Source organism: Hibiscus syriacus, unplaced genomic scaffold (assembly GCF_006381635.1).
Source record: "Hibiscus syriacus cultivar Baekdansim isolate YM2019G1 unplaced genomic scaffold, ASM638163v2 tig00110781_pilon, whole genome shotgun sequence".
Lineage (NCBI taxonomy): Eukaryota > Viridiplantae > Streptophyta > Magnoliopsida > Malvales > Malvaceae > Hibiscus > Hibiscus syriacus.
This window is the reverse complement of record NW_024062859.1, coordinates 127456-145612: the sequence shown is the minus strand read 5'-3', so window position 1 is coordinate 145612 and position 18157 is coordinate 127456. Positions and strand designations below refer to the sequence as shown.

The following is an 18157-nucleotide window of genomic DNA, read 5'->3' as shown; positions in this document are numbered from 1 at the left end:
GATAGATTTGTTTTTTACTATATTTGTATTTAGTTGTCTATTGGACTTTTTTATTGTAATTTTTTTATTATTTATCATTTAATACTTACTTTATTTCATTAATTTGATTGGATTTATTTTAATTTTTTTTTGTTAAATTTGTTGGACTTTTTGTTAATGTATTTTGGTTAATTTTGTTTATTACCATTTAATATCAATTATTGTAATTTGTTTATCATTTACCATTTAATACTTATTGTAAGTTTGTTGTATTTAAAATTATATTCAAATACCAAATTGTTATTAGTTTGATGAAATTTAATAATTGTGTTCGATAACTTTTCTTAGTTTGTCACTTATTATATATTTTATTATAATCACGTATAACGCCAACGTCCAATCTCATATTATTGTATCGTTTTTTTAATCTTCATCAGTGGTTATCAAATAACATTAACTTGAAGTAAATGCAAATTAAAGTACAAGAATTCTTATTTGATAAACAACTACATCAGTTCCTCATCAATTGTTACTTGATGACAGCAGAAGTGGACATATTTTTCTAGTATGTCATGGGTTTCTACAATGCCCACATCTTCTGTCTTGTCTTGTCGGGCATATTAGCATACATATTTTTCTGTCGTGGACCGGTCGACTCTCAATTAAACAGACATTACTGATATTGTAATTTTTTATAGCCATCATCGTTTCTTCTTTGCTTGGAAACTCTATGCCTAAAGATAATCCACCATTATTTATTGATAAGTAATATCCATAGTTACTAAGATGAGGCATATCCGCAAATTCTGGCTCGTACATTACACCATAATCAGCTTCATACATGTGTGCTGGAAGGTCAGCTTGTGCCACATTTGAGGGAACTTCATCTACATCATCATCGGAGTTGAATTGCGGTGATTCTAGCTGAATGAATAGTCAAGTCTCAGCATCATCCGCACCAGGCTCACGAAGTGGTTCTTCTGGTATAGATGATGGTTCCTCCATGCTCTCCACATTTAGGTCGAAGAACCTACTACTTGCACGTCTTCCCCTTGAACTAGAAGGCATATCGACATTGAGATCGAAAAAGCTCGCAGTTGAATACCTCCCCCTGAAGCTTGAAGCCATCATGTCAAATGAAAACTGCACAAATTGTTGCGTCGATATCATCTCCATATTAAGGTCAAAAAAATTTGCAGATAAATGTATTCCCCTTGAACTGGACACGATATTGCCATACGAATTGTTCGTAGATCCACCTTGGCACATCTCGTAAGGAGTTACGGATAAATGTCTCCCCATTGAAGTTGATGTGACGGCACCATGATGCTGATTTCCCATTATGGCATTAAAATTATTACACATTACTGTAGTCGGGCTGTCAACTTGTTCAGTCAGCCCATAGTGGGAGCTTAATGACTAACCCCGAACAACATACACTTGAAAAAACTTTGCATACATCTCAATATCAGCGTCTGAATAATTACTTTGAGAATCAGCCATCATTTCAACATCGTCATTGTTCGATAGTTCGAGCGCTGTATAAGTTAATGACAACAATGATGTTGGAAATCTGTACTGCAACGACGACATTCTTCTATTACTTCCAACATGAACATTCCTCGAAATCTTCGTTATCAGCTTCTAAGAGTTATGTTTCTCTTGAATGATATTTTAACACGCTCATTTGATACGAAAACAACGCCGGTTTCATCTTCTCGAATTTCTCCATCATAATAAACAATAGTTGAAAGTCGCGTCATTCTTAGAGTTTAAAAGTGCGACAATAATATATCTGCAAAAAAACAACTAAAACAAACATGCTTGAATAAATAATATATGAACGAAAATATAACATAATAAATTTTTTACACATAAACGTAAATAATTTAAATAATATAATTTTATATTATTACATGTACTGCAAAAATATTTCGACGTATGCTCTCGCTTTTCCCTTGAACTAGCACAAAAATTAATTGAAAACAATTAGTATAATATTTTTTCAAATAATCATAATAAACAATAAGTATAATAAAAAAATATTATAACAAAATTACCTTATAACGAAAAATCGAATGAACTTCTGAATCAAATATAAGAGGATTGTCGGGTGTTATTTACTGGTTGAAATGATTGTTGTATTAATTTCTCGGTTGAGAGAGAATTGTGAGAGAGTTTACGGGGAGAGGATTATTTATAGCCGAGAGAGGATGTTTTAAAGCCGAGAAGTTCGGGTAAATTATGCAAGGCGTGGTTCCTGCACCGCGCCTTGCATAATACATGTCTGATAATTGAGCATGTGATAATTGAAAAGCGCATTCCCTGTCCCGCGCTATAGCCCTACGTGGCGTAAGGCGCATCCCAAGGGCCGCACTTTAGACACGTGTGTCCATGTCAGCATAAGACGCGCTGCAAGGGGCGCGTCTTACCCACATGGCGTCAGATCACCGTAAATCGCACTGCAGGGGACGCACCTTACTGCGAAGGGTGTTAGATCGAGAAAAATAGTCTAAATGGTACCTGACAGAGAAATATATAGGGTATATGTGATATATCGGGAAAAACGGCTCAAATGGGGGAAGCAAAAACAAAATAAATATTCTAACCAAACACACCTGCAGGCATGTGAATCGGGGCAGACAGACTAACCCGGCTGCCGAGTCGGTTAAAAAAACATACAGCTTCCCCGGTCGAAACTAGGCAACCAAATCTGCATGCGGTTCAAGCTGATATGGGTTCGTACGGGTATGATAGCCATGGGTACTTCAGAGCCTCTGTTGCAGAAGGCCGCTTCTTTGGGTTTGTTTCAAGAAAATGAACAACAAAATCAATGAAAAGCTGGTCCCCATAGGCAATCGATGCCTCGACGTTGTCTTCTTGGGTATCAGATATTCTAGCCTGTTGGTCTCCTGGGTTATTGGTATAATACACACCACTTTTAAATCCAAATGCGTAAGCATAAAAACAACATTCAAGTTGTAACCGGGGAAGCGAGGTCACGAATTAACTACTTTTAACCAACAAGAACGCGATAAGAAAAAAAAACATATACCTGATTACGTTCGTAAAGCATGTGATTCTTGGAAAAGTATTTGTATGTATCCCGTCCTTTTGCGAGCACGTCTGTTCAATCGGACCTATAATTCCAATTACTCTTGCAAGTACGTCGCAGGTGAATCATTTTGGAACAGGACCTACGACACCATATTGAAACCAAATTGTACCAAATATTCAAAGGCAGGCGTTGCAATAAAATCGATAAAATAAGTAATGGTATTGATCAATACATCCTACACTCGAAGCTAGGGGGGGGGGAAAGATAAAAAGGGGGAAATAATTTTCAACCAAAATAATACAAAAATGGTATTAAAGTGAGAGAATATGCTTTGCCAGTAGCATTGACTAAAGAAATTAATATATGAAGAAAGGCCAATACTTACATTGCCAGTACAGAGTTCTGCCAAGATGCAGCCAAGTGACCAAATATCTATCTTCTTATCATATGGAAGTCCTAGGATAACCTCTGGAGCACGATAGGACCTGGATTGAACATAGGAGCATAAATGTTCTGTCTCGAAACAACTGCTCCCAAGATCAATGACCTTCACCTCACATCTACTATAGCTTTTACTAATATATTTTCAGGCTTCAGATCACAATGTATTAGGCCAAGGCTGTGCAAAAACTGAAGGGCCTCCAAACACTGAATGGTAATGGACTGAAAGGAAGAATTTTACGAGAGGATTAAATAATGGCAAGACATAGATTAGATGCTCTTCTGAAGAAAACAGCTTTCAAAACCTGCAATCTTGGCATTGTGAAGTAAACTTCTCCACCTGATTCCCTATTAAATTTATGAAATTCATATAAGTTTGCCTTGAGAAGCTCGCAGACTATTAGCAAATGCTCCTGGAAAATAATGAACAGTCAGCAGCTACTAGACACTATGATAACATTATCATAAAGATAAAACTTCTAATTTCACCAACAGAGAAAAGCATTTATATTGAACATGCCAACTTGAACTTCAACAAACATAACCATTTGCCTCCGGAAGCCAGACTTGTTGAGAGAAAAACTCCAGTATTAAATGTATGTATCAATATACACGTGCAAGAATTAAGACTAGAACACAAATACAACAAACCTGCAAACATCTAACAAATGGTAAAGGAATGTAAAAGAATAAGAAACGAAATATCCAGTGTCTAGAAACATTAGGAAACATAAACAAGTCCTATCAAAAAAAGGAAACATAAACAAGGAATAAGTCAGTTATTGGACAGCATTCACTTACTCGGTAGTAAAAGTAATCATACAATCAGAGAATGTGATGCTTATCAGCAGGATCATGTTTGTTAACATACTTGATAAGCTTAATCTCATCAAGGCTTTGATAAAAAAAATCCTTCTTGTTCTTTATAATTTTCACACAGAACCATTCCTGTGTGCAGGTCATGTGCTTGTATAGCTTTGCTAAAAGCAGCCGATCCAAGGTACTCAGTGACATGATAGCGCCCAGCTAAAACAGAATTCAAAACAACATGGAAATTCTTGTCCTCCTCAAATCCAGTTCTGAAAAGAAAAAAGAGGGCTTATATAAGGAAGTCTGTAAGAGATATATAGCTAATAAAACCTTTCAGTATAAATTATACTAGAGAAATATTTCAAGCAAGAAAAAGGGATTAGATGGTATGCTACAGCCCAGGTTGTAAAAGCAGTAGAAAATCAGCTATCCGTATATGCTAGTGTCATTGATAACAAAAAGCTGCATCTATTGAATATTCAATAAGCTTTCTTTTCTTTTCTTTTCTTTTCTTAGCTTTGGGTGGTCCAATTACGATAGCCATCAACCATTTAGTGATCAAGTTATAAGTCAATGGCCTTTCAGGTTAAATATTGTCTTAACAATTAATAACGGAAAAATAAGTGAAAGAAAACCAGTTTCAACTTCCAAACTGTGAATTAGGTAAAATTTAAGCTCAGAATGAGCTTGCTAAATACTCGGTAAAGGAAATGTAGTCAACAATGAGACTCTAATTAGTTAAATGGAGCCTTACTCCCTTCCGGTTAACATTAAACACTTTGGAGCATAAACGTATTAAACCAAAACACTTTGTCTTTCAGAAAACTAAAAGAGGGAGCTTGCAACCAGTTTTGACTTTCCAACCTCAAGCAGAGTTCAAGGAAACTACCACCAAATAGGTTCAAGGACAAAAACGAGAGAAATGCATCAGACCATTTACGAATCACCAAAATTTTGAATTTTGCTAGTACCAACATATTACAATTTGTTTCTAAGATAAGACATGCCTGTTTTTCCTATGCACAATCTTTAGGTTGAAGGTCTCAAATTCCTATACCTGTGATATAATTTGTCTCACTTGCTCTTGGACAGCAACAACCTCTTCGTCCTCAAGTGACACCCCAGGATCTTCTTCTCTCACACTACTTGTTTTCCCTTCCTCTTTTTTCTTCATCTGCACTTGTTCACCATAACAATAACTAGAGAGAGTAGAAGGACTAGAATTTGCAGATCTAACAGCATTGGCATTGTTTTCATCCCTAGAACTATTGCCGGTTGAAGAACCACTACTTTTTCGTCTCCAAGTAGCAACCATATCATCAGACCCCATCAAAGCACTCAAACAGTCATCTTGTTCATCACCAGCAGCATTGCAGTTACTTGACCATAGAGACTTACTAGAACCTGCAGGCACAGACCCATCTCTTAGGGGTGGAGGAAAAGAAAAACCCCTATCTGTAAGATTCTTCAGCTGGCAAGGCGGACCTTTATCATTCCCAGTAACATACTTGTCGGTATCAATTTTTCCAGTTTTTCTTTTATCCCCAACTGATTTATCAATATTTTCCTGTCTGTCTCATGATGACTTTGTCTAGACCCTCCAGTAGAAATATCGTGGTCATGAAAATATTCAAAATCCCCCTCACTACTTTCTCCAATTAAACTTTCACGTACTTCACTGCAAATATCAGCAGCATCACTGTTGATTCCTACACCAATAGACCTAACTGAACCATACTGATCATCATTTATTCATATATCATCCAGCCGAGATCTCCCACACTCATTAAGAACTTTCCCATCCTCTAGCATGATAAGGTCATTTGTCTGTGTGACAAGTCCCTGCCAAACAGGTTCAGCACGCATCAAACAAAGCTCCTCTTCATCCATTAATTGCCCATCATACTGGACCATTAAATCATTCTCATGAGTCCTGCTATACCTTTCAGTTCCAGACAGCCCTATAGGATTATCTGAAGCTGCAAAAGGTTCAACACTCTTTACCTGGATATAATGCTCACCAGAGAAGTAAGACTCCTCCTCTGCAAATGATTGATCATCATCTTCATCCTTGGTTTGACTTTTTTCATGTGGATCAGGAACACCGGGAAGCCCGGTTCCCTTCTCATTGTCACTAGGATAATCGATTTCATGAGCCAGAAACCATGCTTCATCCTCAATAGGTTGCCTCATGTAACCAACATCATATTCATCAGAGTCCCAGTAATCATTCACATAATCAACAGATTCACTCAATCCATCACCAATAGTAGAAAAACCAGAAACAAGATCAGATGCATCTTCTGCAATGCCCTGACTCACAGAAAGCCAATTGCCTCCACCATTCCTTTTTCCACCTGGATCATCATAAAAAAAATTTACAAGCTCTGCACAGTAGAATAAAAAGAAAAATAACCAAATGTTCTAAACAACAGCATCTTTCATAGTTATGAACTTTCAGTTCAGAGACAGACAAAGAAAGATTAGCTTCCTACTCAAAGGAACCAGAGAATGCTACAAGTTAAATCCTCTATATGAACAATAGTCTAAGTGCAAAAGCTTTAGTGTGAAAAAATCAATTTAGAATTTGAAGAGATAACCACTTGAACCGTTGCCAGTTCAAAGCTAGAGGACGAGTGCATTTTTATAAAATGACCTTCCGAAAGAAAATGTCAGGGTCGGTTTGTTTCACGTAAAACGTTTTCCGGAAAATGTTTTCCTCGTTTTCCAGTGTTTGGTTGGAGAAAAACTGGTTGGTGAACATAAAACATTTTCCTGGTCAACAGAATTTCATTTGTGTTTTCTGGAAAACAACTTACGGTCTGATTTTCCGTAAGTCATTTCCCGAACTTTTCACTTCAAATAATAAATACTCAAAATAATTTTATTTTATGAATTTAATATTAATAAAATATTTTAATATCATTTTAATCAAAATATTAGTTACTAAAATATTTAAAATATATTTATTAATATTTCTAATAATTTAACATTATAATAAAATAATCAATTATATTATAATAATATAAGATATTATATTTTTATTTTAATAATATATAATAAATTATTAATAAAATTTATATTATTTACTAATTTCATATAAATAATATTATTAAATTATTAATAATGAATAATATTATTTATATATTTAATATTAATATAATAATCTAATAATATTTTAATAAATATATTTAAAATATATTATTTAATATTTTTAAAATATAATATAACACTATTACTTTAATAAATAATTAATATAATTTATAATATTTTTATTTGAATAAATGATTTATCCAATATTAATATTTTTATTAATAAAATTATAAAAAATATTTTAATAATAAATTAATTATTTTAATATTTTAAAATTAATAATATTAAGTTTTATGATAAATAATATTATTTATTGTATTTAATATTTTTAATAAATAATTTTTAAAAAATTTATCAACAAGTGAAAAAATGATTTAAACAATATCTTCCAAACATCTTAAAACGTTTTCCAGAAAATATTTTTCAAAAAATATAATTCATTTTACGAAAAACATTTTCTGAAAAACGTTTTCGGTGAAACAAACGGACCCTTAGTTTACTCATTTCTTTATGAATTCACGGTGCCTAAAAGCACCTGATATGTCCCTGAAAATCCATTTTGAGGCCCAAACAATATGTGAACTAATAAGGATATGATTAGTTCAAATCGCTTTAACTGACCAGTAATGCTTCAATATCAATTGTAGCAGATTTGGAAAAATTGAGAGTAGCTTTAGGGTCTACTTAGGCATTAAGTTTTAATAAAATACCATGAGATTTAAAGCAAGCACCAAATGAGTATTTACAAAACCTCAAGAAACAAGGGGTGGTTTACCGCCCGCGTTGATAGAAGGTATAAAAAAAGTTTTACAACACAAAACTAGGAGTTCAATCAGGTCAAGCTACTCATCAGCTGCCTGGCCTTCACTCAAGGAATAGGCAAGCTCATTCAATTGTGAAGATGAGTTTAAGCTTTTATTACTGAACTTTTAATCTTGAACATAATCAAACTTTTGCACTTTTAGATATTTTCTTATACATAAATAAACTAATAAAGTATACTATTTAAAAGATACAAAAGCTCAAGTCTCAAATGTGTTTCAAGCTTCTTATATGACTCGTTATAATCAAATTCATCAATCTCAAGTAGGTCAAACTGAAGCATAAGAAAAACAAAGCTCACACCTCAAGTCTGCAATTGAGCCAAGCACAAGCTTTGCTGTATCAGCTCAGCTTGGCTTTGTTATAACCGTAATGTGGATGGAGTTAAATAACAAGTAAAAAAAATAAAGATTGCAACCATTTAGCTTTTGTTAGGTTAGTAACGACCTTAAATAAGTTAAAATAGATATTAAAAAAACTTATGTTTCAATTTTTTCAAGTTTTATGCATTTCTATTTTCCATTTGAAATGGTATCCTGATAATACCAGAAGTAGCAAGTCATTATTAGGAGCCTATAAGCATCCATATATCCTTTAAATTAATAGCCACCACTCCGCAGCCTAGTGGTTCCTGGCCCATGTACTCAAGTTTCCAGCACCTCCTATCCTCGACCCCCAAATTTACCCTGGCAATTAAATTTATTTAAATCAAAAATGAGTTTAAGAAATATGAAAATCCAAACATCATATAGGATCATGTTAAGTAACACAACACTAGGTGTGAAAACTAAAATATTAAGAGGCAAAAGTTTTTTCTTTCCCTTCACACGTTTGGAACTAAACTGAGTAGTCCCAAATCTGAATCCTATCAGAGTGCACCAAAAATGTCAAAAACAAAAAACTTGAAAGAAAAAAAACTTGAACCCAAGATAATCCAAACATAAAAATCATGATAAAATGGTTGCATAAGATCTAAAATAACCTAAAACAGCCCTACCCTAAACAAATCAAATCTGACAGGATGCAATCCAAAAGAGACCTTACTTGAAATATCTGACACAGGCCAACCAATTTGCCGCCTCTAAAGAATATCAATTAGCTATCAATGTTCCACCTTTTGAATTACAATTCAAACTGGAAGCTCAAAGTACCTCTCTACCTGATCAATAATTCCTAAAACTAGAATTTACGAGTTGACTGTGATCCCAAACCTCCTATATTACAACCCTAACCCGCCAAATTGTTCTGCTACTTTTGCCATGAGAAATTAGACAATTATTCCCTTAATGTCCTACAGCAAATAACTATAACTTTTCCGTGAGAAATTAGACAATTATTCCCTTAATGTCCTACAGCAAATAACTATAACTTTTTTATGGCTGTCCAAAAGGTTTAACATTCAAGTTAGAAGTTTTAATTTGTGGAATGGAATATAGGAGCAAGGAAGAAGATTAAACGCACTGTTATTCACCATAAATAGTAACACTAGGCACTCGCAAGGCTACTTGACATCAAATTTGAATATACTTTTTTCCAGCAAAGATTCTTAGAAATTTAGCAAGTTCAGCATTAGTGCAATACTCCAAATACAGCTAATTTTACACTTCTATCAACTGTCAAATAATACATCTATTCTCTAAAACGTACTTAGTTTCTGTGAGATTTGAAACCCGAGTTTATCTTTTTTCTGTTGGCAAGTACTTATGTAGGTCCTTAAAAATCATTTTCAGAAGCTGGGATGATGAGTTAAGCTTTGAAAAAAGTTGGATTAAACCCCTCCTAGCAAAAACTCAACTGAGAAGAAGTTTCCAAAGTTTCCTTGTTCTATTTTTTTTTTTTTTGATAAAAATGAGAGGCCTCGTTAAAAACCCCCTTCATACCCATCAAGCTATGAAGATAGCTTAACGAACATTGGAAGGAGGAAAAGAGTACCACAAAATTTTATTCCTTAAATACCAAGTACATCAAGAATTCATTACAGCCATACGCAACCAAAATACAACCTCAAAAATGACCAACAATCTGTTGACATCTCATCAAAAACCATATCCCTAACTTAACAAGACTTGCCCCACCTTACGAAACAACCCAGACTATGCAAAACAGTAGGCTGAACTACAAACAGTTACCCAATTCCCGACTTTGCAAGCTCATCAGCCTTCCAATTGCAACATCTCTGAACATGCCTTACAATTACATTTTTATTCACCACCACTGCACAATTTCCTTGACCAAAGATTTAAACAAAGCTGGGCAAGAACCAGGATTTTATTAACATTGTTTTTCTGGTTTCTATATCAAATCTTACTGGGTGAAGTTGGTGTGAAGCCAGGCAAAACTAGAGAAATAAAAGAAAAAGGAATGTATAGCATGAATACAGCTTACCCCAAAAGTAACAAATATCTAAAATATATTTAAATAACATCGTGGAGTATTTTAATTCTGACCAATTGCCAGATGGAATCTTTTCAAGTTAAGACAGATTTTACCACAACAAATTAGACATGTCTGTAAGGTTTAGACGATGCATATATACATGCGGACATACAATATACATATATATATCTTACCAGCACATATAATAAACTGAAAAGAAAAAAAATTAGAAAAACAAGAAGTTCAGACAATTAACTAATTGCAATCATTATTTTAAATAAAATCAAATATATATGTTCGGACAAATTAGATATGTCTGTAAGGTTGAATTATGTCCTGATGTTTACGCCTTTTTGATCAAAGACATTGTTCATAGGCTTAACGCATTAGAAGGTGTGATTAGATGGGTAAATAGGACAGCCAATTTAGAGGCTGATTCCTTAGCTAAAGAAGGAATTGGTTGAACTAGTGTTGATGTTTATGGGTTGTAAGGTTGTTTTGTGTTTACCTGTCTCTGTTAAGTGTGCTTTTAAGGATGTATCTTATGTATATTCTTATGTTCAATAAAATCCTAAGGCACTCTTTTCCTCCTTCCGCTAATTAAGGAGCTTCCCTACAAGCTCTTTTAATCAAGAAGGGAGTTTTTAAAGAGGCTTGAAATTCTTATAAAAAATATATATATGTAAGCATAATCATCAAATCACCGCTTTGTATATGAACCAACCTGAAGAGCTTATCTCTTGCCCTATGGGAAGATCCAGATAGGACCCTATAAGGAATGCATTGTCAGCACCAGTGAGCTTTGGACCTGGGACATCAGGCTCATATTTTTCCTCCCAATCGACATCCAATTTCTCCTCCAACTTGAATTTAACTGGTGGCAACCAAGGTAGCTCTTCTTTTGGACTTTCAAATGCAAGAGGGAAGACCAACCCCTTTGTACACTTTTGCCCAGAAGTGCCCTGAGACTTCCCAAAGAATAGAGTCCTTCCAACCCCATCCACCTGTTCTTTAATTGCTGCCTTAACATCAAATGCATATGATTTCTTTTTTCCTTCTCTCTTATCTGAAGTATTAGAAGCATCATATCTGATAGACACATCCCCCTCAGGGAATGGGAAAACGGTCTTCACAGAACAATCTTTCCATATCTCTGAAGACGAAGTTGTGGGTTCCTCAGTTCTAGACCATCTTCCATTATCAACAAAGTTATCCTTCAAGTACACACTGTTCTTCTTAAAACGTTGCTCAAGCTCCTTACTTTCACCGGTATGAAACTTTTCATACATGGAATCTACATTAGCTTTTTAGTATTTCCAAGCCATGAACCTTTGATTTCACCCAAAAGCATAATCTCTTCTCCAGATTTAACACCTTTATCTGTTTCAGGAGCTTCAGCTGCACAATACCTTGACTGCTCTTGTTTCTCTAGCTCCAAAAGGCTAGCACCACTATCAAAACCACCATTTTTGTATGGATCAGAACCATTGATAGTACAGACGTTCCTTGACTGAAAATTAAGTATAGTCTCCTCTGAATTTTTAGAGAAAGTGAAACTCTTATCACTTATCACTTTGCTTCATTAAGTTTATTATGCTCCCCGGTAGAAGCAGCATTTCTCAATTTGCTCTCAGACCCATTTCTTCCTACCCCACATTCTCTCTCTTTTATTATAAGTTCCTTGGAAACCTCACCACTGTTTCGAGAACCTGAAACAAGACCTCCATCCACGTTTTTCCCCTTTTCTTCTTCTAGAACCTTGCCAGAGTCCGTTTCTTCAAGGGTAAGTTTCTGAAGGAATCCATTCAAATCAGGGTGGTTACCAAGTTCACTACGCAAAGCTGCCTCTGCTCTAGTAAAGCGATTTCTCAGAAAGTCCAAAATCACATCTACTGAGCTTGGTTCTGTCATTATGAAGTGTTATAGATCTAGACACAGCGCTAGAAGCAATAAATTACTGGACCTGAAAATATCCAAACAAAAGAGACAAACAGTTTATGTATTTAAATTTTAAAAAATTGAACAAAAATGTCATTTTTGAATGCTCTTTTCACATTTCAAGAACAAACTTTGGAGAAGATAATCAACAAGTTTTGAAAACATTCAGTTTTCTCAATTTCCTTCAAATTCAAATATAAGAAAAGTTACCCAAAACTAAAAAGACAATCAGAATAATCAAGCATTTTTTTCTTATTTGGCTGCTAGGTGAAATTTTATTTATTTTTGGTTTCCTTCTATGGCAGTGACCTACTTCCTAATTATAATAACTTAATCAAGGTTAAGTAACAACTGCAATTCCAAGAAAACAAAACAACGGCTGTTAAATAACTTAATGGTTATTGTTTTCTTAACTACCTTACCTACTTGTTATAACTTCAACTGCTAGGAAAGTATAAATCCGAATCCCACATTTCTCGTCCCGTCTTCTCTTACTACTGAAGAGTAATGTTTTCCTTTTACCCTCTTTAACCCCCCCCCCCCAATTTCGAAAAACAATCCATAATACATTTGCATAGACCTAGAGAAATTCCCAATCTCGTGAATCAAAATCGAATAACGAAAAGATCCAGAGCTCCAACCAAAACCCTAGAAATTGCCCTTACAACCTTACAAAAACTGAGATTCAAATTTAAATTGGTCAGCCAAAACCGGAAAAGAGATTGTAAAAGAAAAAGGAAAAAGAACATACAGATCAATGAAGAAGAGAAGAAGAGCAATCATGCTGATCTCTGTTGTTGGGTTTGGATTGCATGGCCCTATTCCACAATAAAACTTCAAATGCCTGAAAAATTGCAACGGGTTTTTCTTCAAGTCTGCCTTGCTTTATTCCTTTCTCTCTCTTCTTCAGCTTGGTTAGTTTTTTCCCTCTTTCTGGGGTGTTATTCAACTCTGGGTTTTTTGCCTGCTATTTCTCACCAGCCTGCAGGGCGTGTAAAGATGGCGTTTTTACAACAAAAAAAAAAAAAACAGTCATGAATTAATTATCTGTTTCAAAAAAATTATTAATATACCACTTTTTTTTTTTAGAAAAGTGTGAATAGTCATCCGCATTTATCTAAGCTGACGTCACGTAATGAATGATTGTCTTTTTAAAAATTTGACACGCGTCATAAAGGTAAATATTGCATCCATGCCTTTTAATTAATTTTCAACCATTCACTCCTACCACATTAATTACCTCATCCGACAAAACTCATCTCATCATCCCTATAAATACCCTTCCTTTATTCATTCAAACATACAAAATTCTTAAATTCTCTCAAATTCTATCAAACCATCTCAAAGTCCAAACCCTCTTAAAACTCAAACTCGATCAAATTCTATTTAAAAGGTAAAATATTATAATGTATTATAATAAATTAATAGTTTAATATTTTATTAAATTGTATTATATTTACTTTTTATTATTTTTTTGCAGTTATAAAATGGAAGGCAAACTGCTTCGTTTAGATGGACATCATATATCGAGCCATTTTGCTGATTTGGTAACATTTTTTAATTTTATTTTAATTTTAATTATTGTTAATATTTTATTTTTAAATTTTTTAGTATTAGTTTATATATTAATTTCTATAATATTTATTAAATTAGGAGAGAGATCGTATATTAGATCCCTTTATCCGTAATCTTAAGTTAGAGATATCAACCCTTGTCTGGTCGTATTTAGTCGAGGCTGGATTTGGTTACGTAGCCAAATACGAAGGGCACTGTAACTAGGGATGGCAATGGGTCGGGTCGGGTCGGGTTTTTGGGCCACCATACCCGACCCGAGAAGAAAGGGTTTTTCACCCGTGACCCGACCCGACGAAATTAAGGTTTCACCCGACCCGACCCGACCCGAATATATGACTTAGAAACCCGACCCGACCCGACCCGAAATAATAATAAAAAAAAATTTATTCAATGAAAACAGTGACTTAATTGAAAAAAATTATATATGGAGGAACATTATTGTAATTATCTCTAAATATATAGGATAAAATTATATATATTTTTCGGGTCGGGTCGGGTCGGATTTTTTTCACCCTAAACCCGACCCGACCAGACCCGAACAGTACATTTAAAAAAAACCCGACCCGACCCGAACCCGAATTTTTTTTTAAAAAAATCCGACCCGGTCGGGTCGGAACCCGTCGAATTCGGGTTGAGTTGCCATCCCTAACTGTAACGTAGAATACAACCTGATTTTTGCATTGGTCTCCACCGGAGACACACATTCCATTTTCCGTGGGGAGAATGCACAATTACGATAGAGGATGTTTCCATACACTTGTGGCTTCTGGTAGATGGAGATGTGCTTCCTGAGGTGGCGCACGGTGACTGGCATTCATTGTGCCAGGAGTATCTTGCAAAGTGTCCCGCCTAATTTTAACGGTGGTCAGATTCCGTTAAATTGGTTGGAATCAACTTTCAAGCGTTTGAGTAGTGACGCATCGGAGGAGCAAGTTAAAATGTATGCACGGACTTGCATACTACAGCTGATAGGAGGACTCTTGATGCAGGACAAATCGCATAACCAAGTTCACTATATGTAGTTGCGTCACCTCATCGATTTTCATCTGGCTGGCACATTGAGTTGAGGCTCGACAGTTTTGGCATTTCTCTATAGGAAAATGTGTCAAGATGCTGACTATAGAAAAAATGTTATCGGTGGATGTCTCCTTTTGCTTCAGTCTTGGGCATGGTATCGCATGCCTTTTTAAGTTCGGTTGTGAAGAACCCGTTGGTCTTCCGCTATTATTGAGGTAATTATAATACTGATTTTGTATATTAATAATTTTATTTAGTATATAATAAAAATTATTTCAATGAATAGGTGGTATACTGCAAGGAAATATCATCGGGATTTACCTGATGAATTGTAATCAATTAGGCTATTCATTGATCAGAAGGCTAGCACAGAGGTATGTATTTAAATAACAAAATCTATTTTTAATTATCGTTATATAATTAGATTATTATTTTGATAAGAATTATATATATTTGTTTTAGTTTGAATGAGTTCCTTATTGTACTGAAGAGATGATGATTTACATCTCACAAGACTTAAGGGGCTTATTAGATGTTTATATGGCGGTGGCCCCTCTGATCTGTTATGCGATTATCCAGTGGCATCCCACTGATCGCGTGCTCCGCCAATTTAGTTTTGTACTATAAATTCCAGAAGCACCTAAAAATCTCGATGATTTGCATAGCACCGATCGACGTGGCAAAAAAGAAGTGAACTGGTTGCTGAAGTATTATGAGTGGGTCATGATATGGGAGGATTGACGTGGGCATATTCCCCGTATAGAATCCATTTATGTGGACCATATGACGGTTACAGATGGTTATTACGAGTGCTTCAACAGGAACGGGAAATTGTTCCTACTTTCGATGAAGCACGAGGCGGAGCATTCATCGACGTCGACAAAAACATACACCGTCACAACCCCGACTCATGGACGGAGAGCAGGTGCTTCCGGTTCGTCATCAGTTGTAGAACCGGAACCTTCATAATAGCCACTGTCTACACTATTGTATACTCTGCAGCCGTTTCAGATGGCTCCGCATCCATATCAGATGTCACCACCGCTGTAGAGTTATATGACCCCTCATTGAGGATATTATAGTTATATGTTTGCATATCTAACTTGGGGTTCATATACTGGTTATTTGGCGGGTCTAACTTCACCACCAATGACCACTCATCGACAGTATTTTCTCATTTTCTCAGTTTTTTATAAGCGATGGGATAGTCAGTCATACACCTCCAAGGTCCTTAGTATATGGAGGTGTTACATCGTCATTCTCTCATTAACAAAATGTATTTTCTCCTTATGATGATGATGATGATGATGGTGATGATGATGATGATGAGAGTGAGGAGTCATAACAAGTTATACGAAGAAATCCTCTTCGAGATAGACAGGCACCGCCTTGCGGAACACATTTAAGACTCATACATCGATAGATTCATACATTTCATTATATTGTATTTATTTTTTTATTTATACGAAATTGTAATTTTTTAATTATTTACCTTTTATTACTTAATTTATTTTGTTTATTTTTTCATTACTTAATTCAAGCGAATGGTTTTATTATTTAGTGTTTTTTAATTCATTTTCTTGTATCGTTTTCTTGTTTAATTAATCGGTGATGATCAAATGACATTAACTTAAAGTAAATGAAAATTAAATTACAGAAACTTATCTTTCTTAAACAACAACTACATCAAGCACAACATCAACGGTTACTTGATGACAAAAGAGTTGGAAATTTTTTCCTACTGTGTCCTGGGTTTCTACAATGCTCACATCTTTTATTTTCTCTAGACGTTTCTCGAATACCATATCACAATGAATTCTAGTGGATTTTGGACGACCAGGCTCTCTCAATAAAGACGAATCTGGTACAATCGGAAGCTAATTCTGAACCTCATTAGGGTCTTTCTCATTACCTATGGGGGAAACTCAAATTCATATACCTTAAACACTTCTGATAGTAGGTATACGAGATCCACAAAATGGTTATAGTCTTGACGAGTATGAAAACAAGTTGTTATGACATGAGAGCATGGATACTTCAGAGCTTGAAAAAACCTACAGTCGCATCATCTGTCTCGTAGATTAACTCTGAATGAGTTAGCTTGAATCCCTTAAAGAGGTCGTAGGATCTCTATAACACGAAACAATTCATGGGTTCTAGAGAAGTTTGTTACAAACATTCCATTTAATGCAACAATTCTTTTTTGTAGATATGTAAATAATCTAGGGTGATCGACATGACTATTTTGCATCCAATTTTGAGTTTCTCCCCCGACCTTGGCAAAAAGCGTTCCCAAATGAAAATATATCGTTTTTACCAAAGCCGTTACTGGTAAATGACGTGTCCCCTTAAAGTTCGAATTGATAGCCTCAACCAAGTTGGTCGTCATGTGTCCATATCGATATCCACCGTCATATGCATTTGTCCATATTTCTTTATTGATGAGACTAATGTAATCGTATCCTTCCTCGTTCTTTCTCCCCAACTCTTGAAGTATGGACTCAAATGTTTGAGGTAGTAGTTCAAAACATGAGCATCAAATGTAGAACTTACTAACTTTGTTTCTATAAAAAATGAAAATGATTAACAAAAAGTAGCATTTTGACATACCCATGCGTACAAGTAATTGGCGTTCATCATTCTTCTTGAGCCTTCCATGATAGTTTGTAGCAATGTATCGGATATAGTACCTATGTTGGACATAGGGTGGTTGCCACATTGGACCCAAAGAATCCATTACTGCTTTGATCTCAGTTCTGCGATCTAAAATGACAGATTTTTTCCCTCGTGATAACATTTAAGCGTAAGTTTTGGAGGAAAAAAACCCAAGAATATGTATATTCTCCTTCAACAAGGGCAAAAAAACTAGAATTATGTTGCGATTACCATATTGGATAATTGCCAATAGTAAAACTTGCTTGTATTTTTCATATAAGAATGTCCCGTCGATTTGGACCACGGGCTTGCAGTATTTCACAGCATTAATGCACTGTGGGTAAGTCTAAAAAAGTTGGTAGAATTGGCATCGATCACGAAACACTTGATCAT

At 35.0% G+C, this 18157-nt stretch overlaps 1 pseudogene; it reads right to left on the bottom strand.

Annotated features, from left to right (window-relative positions):
• Positions 1-2656: 2656 nt before the first annotated feature.
• On the bottom strand, positions 2657-13512 carry LOC120140097 (annotated as a pseudogene).
• Positions 13513-18157: the final 4645 nt, after the last annotated feature.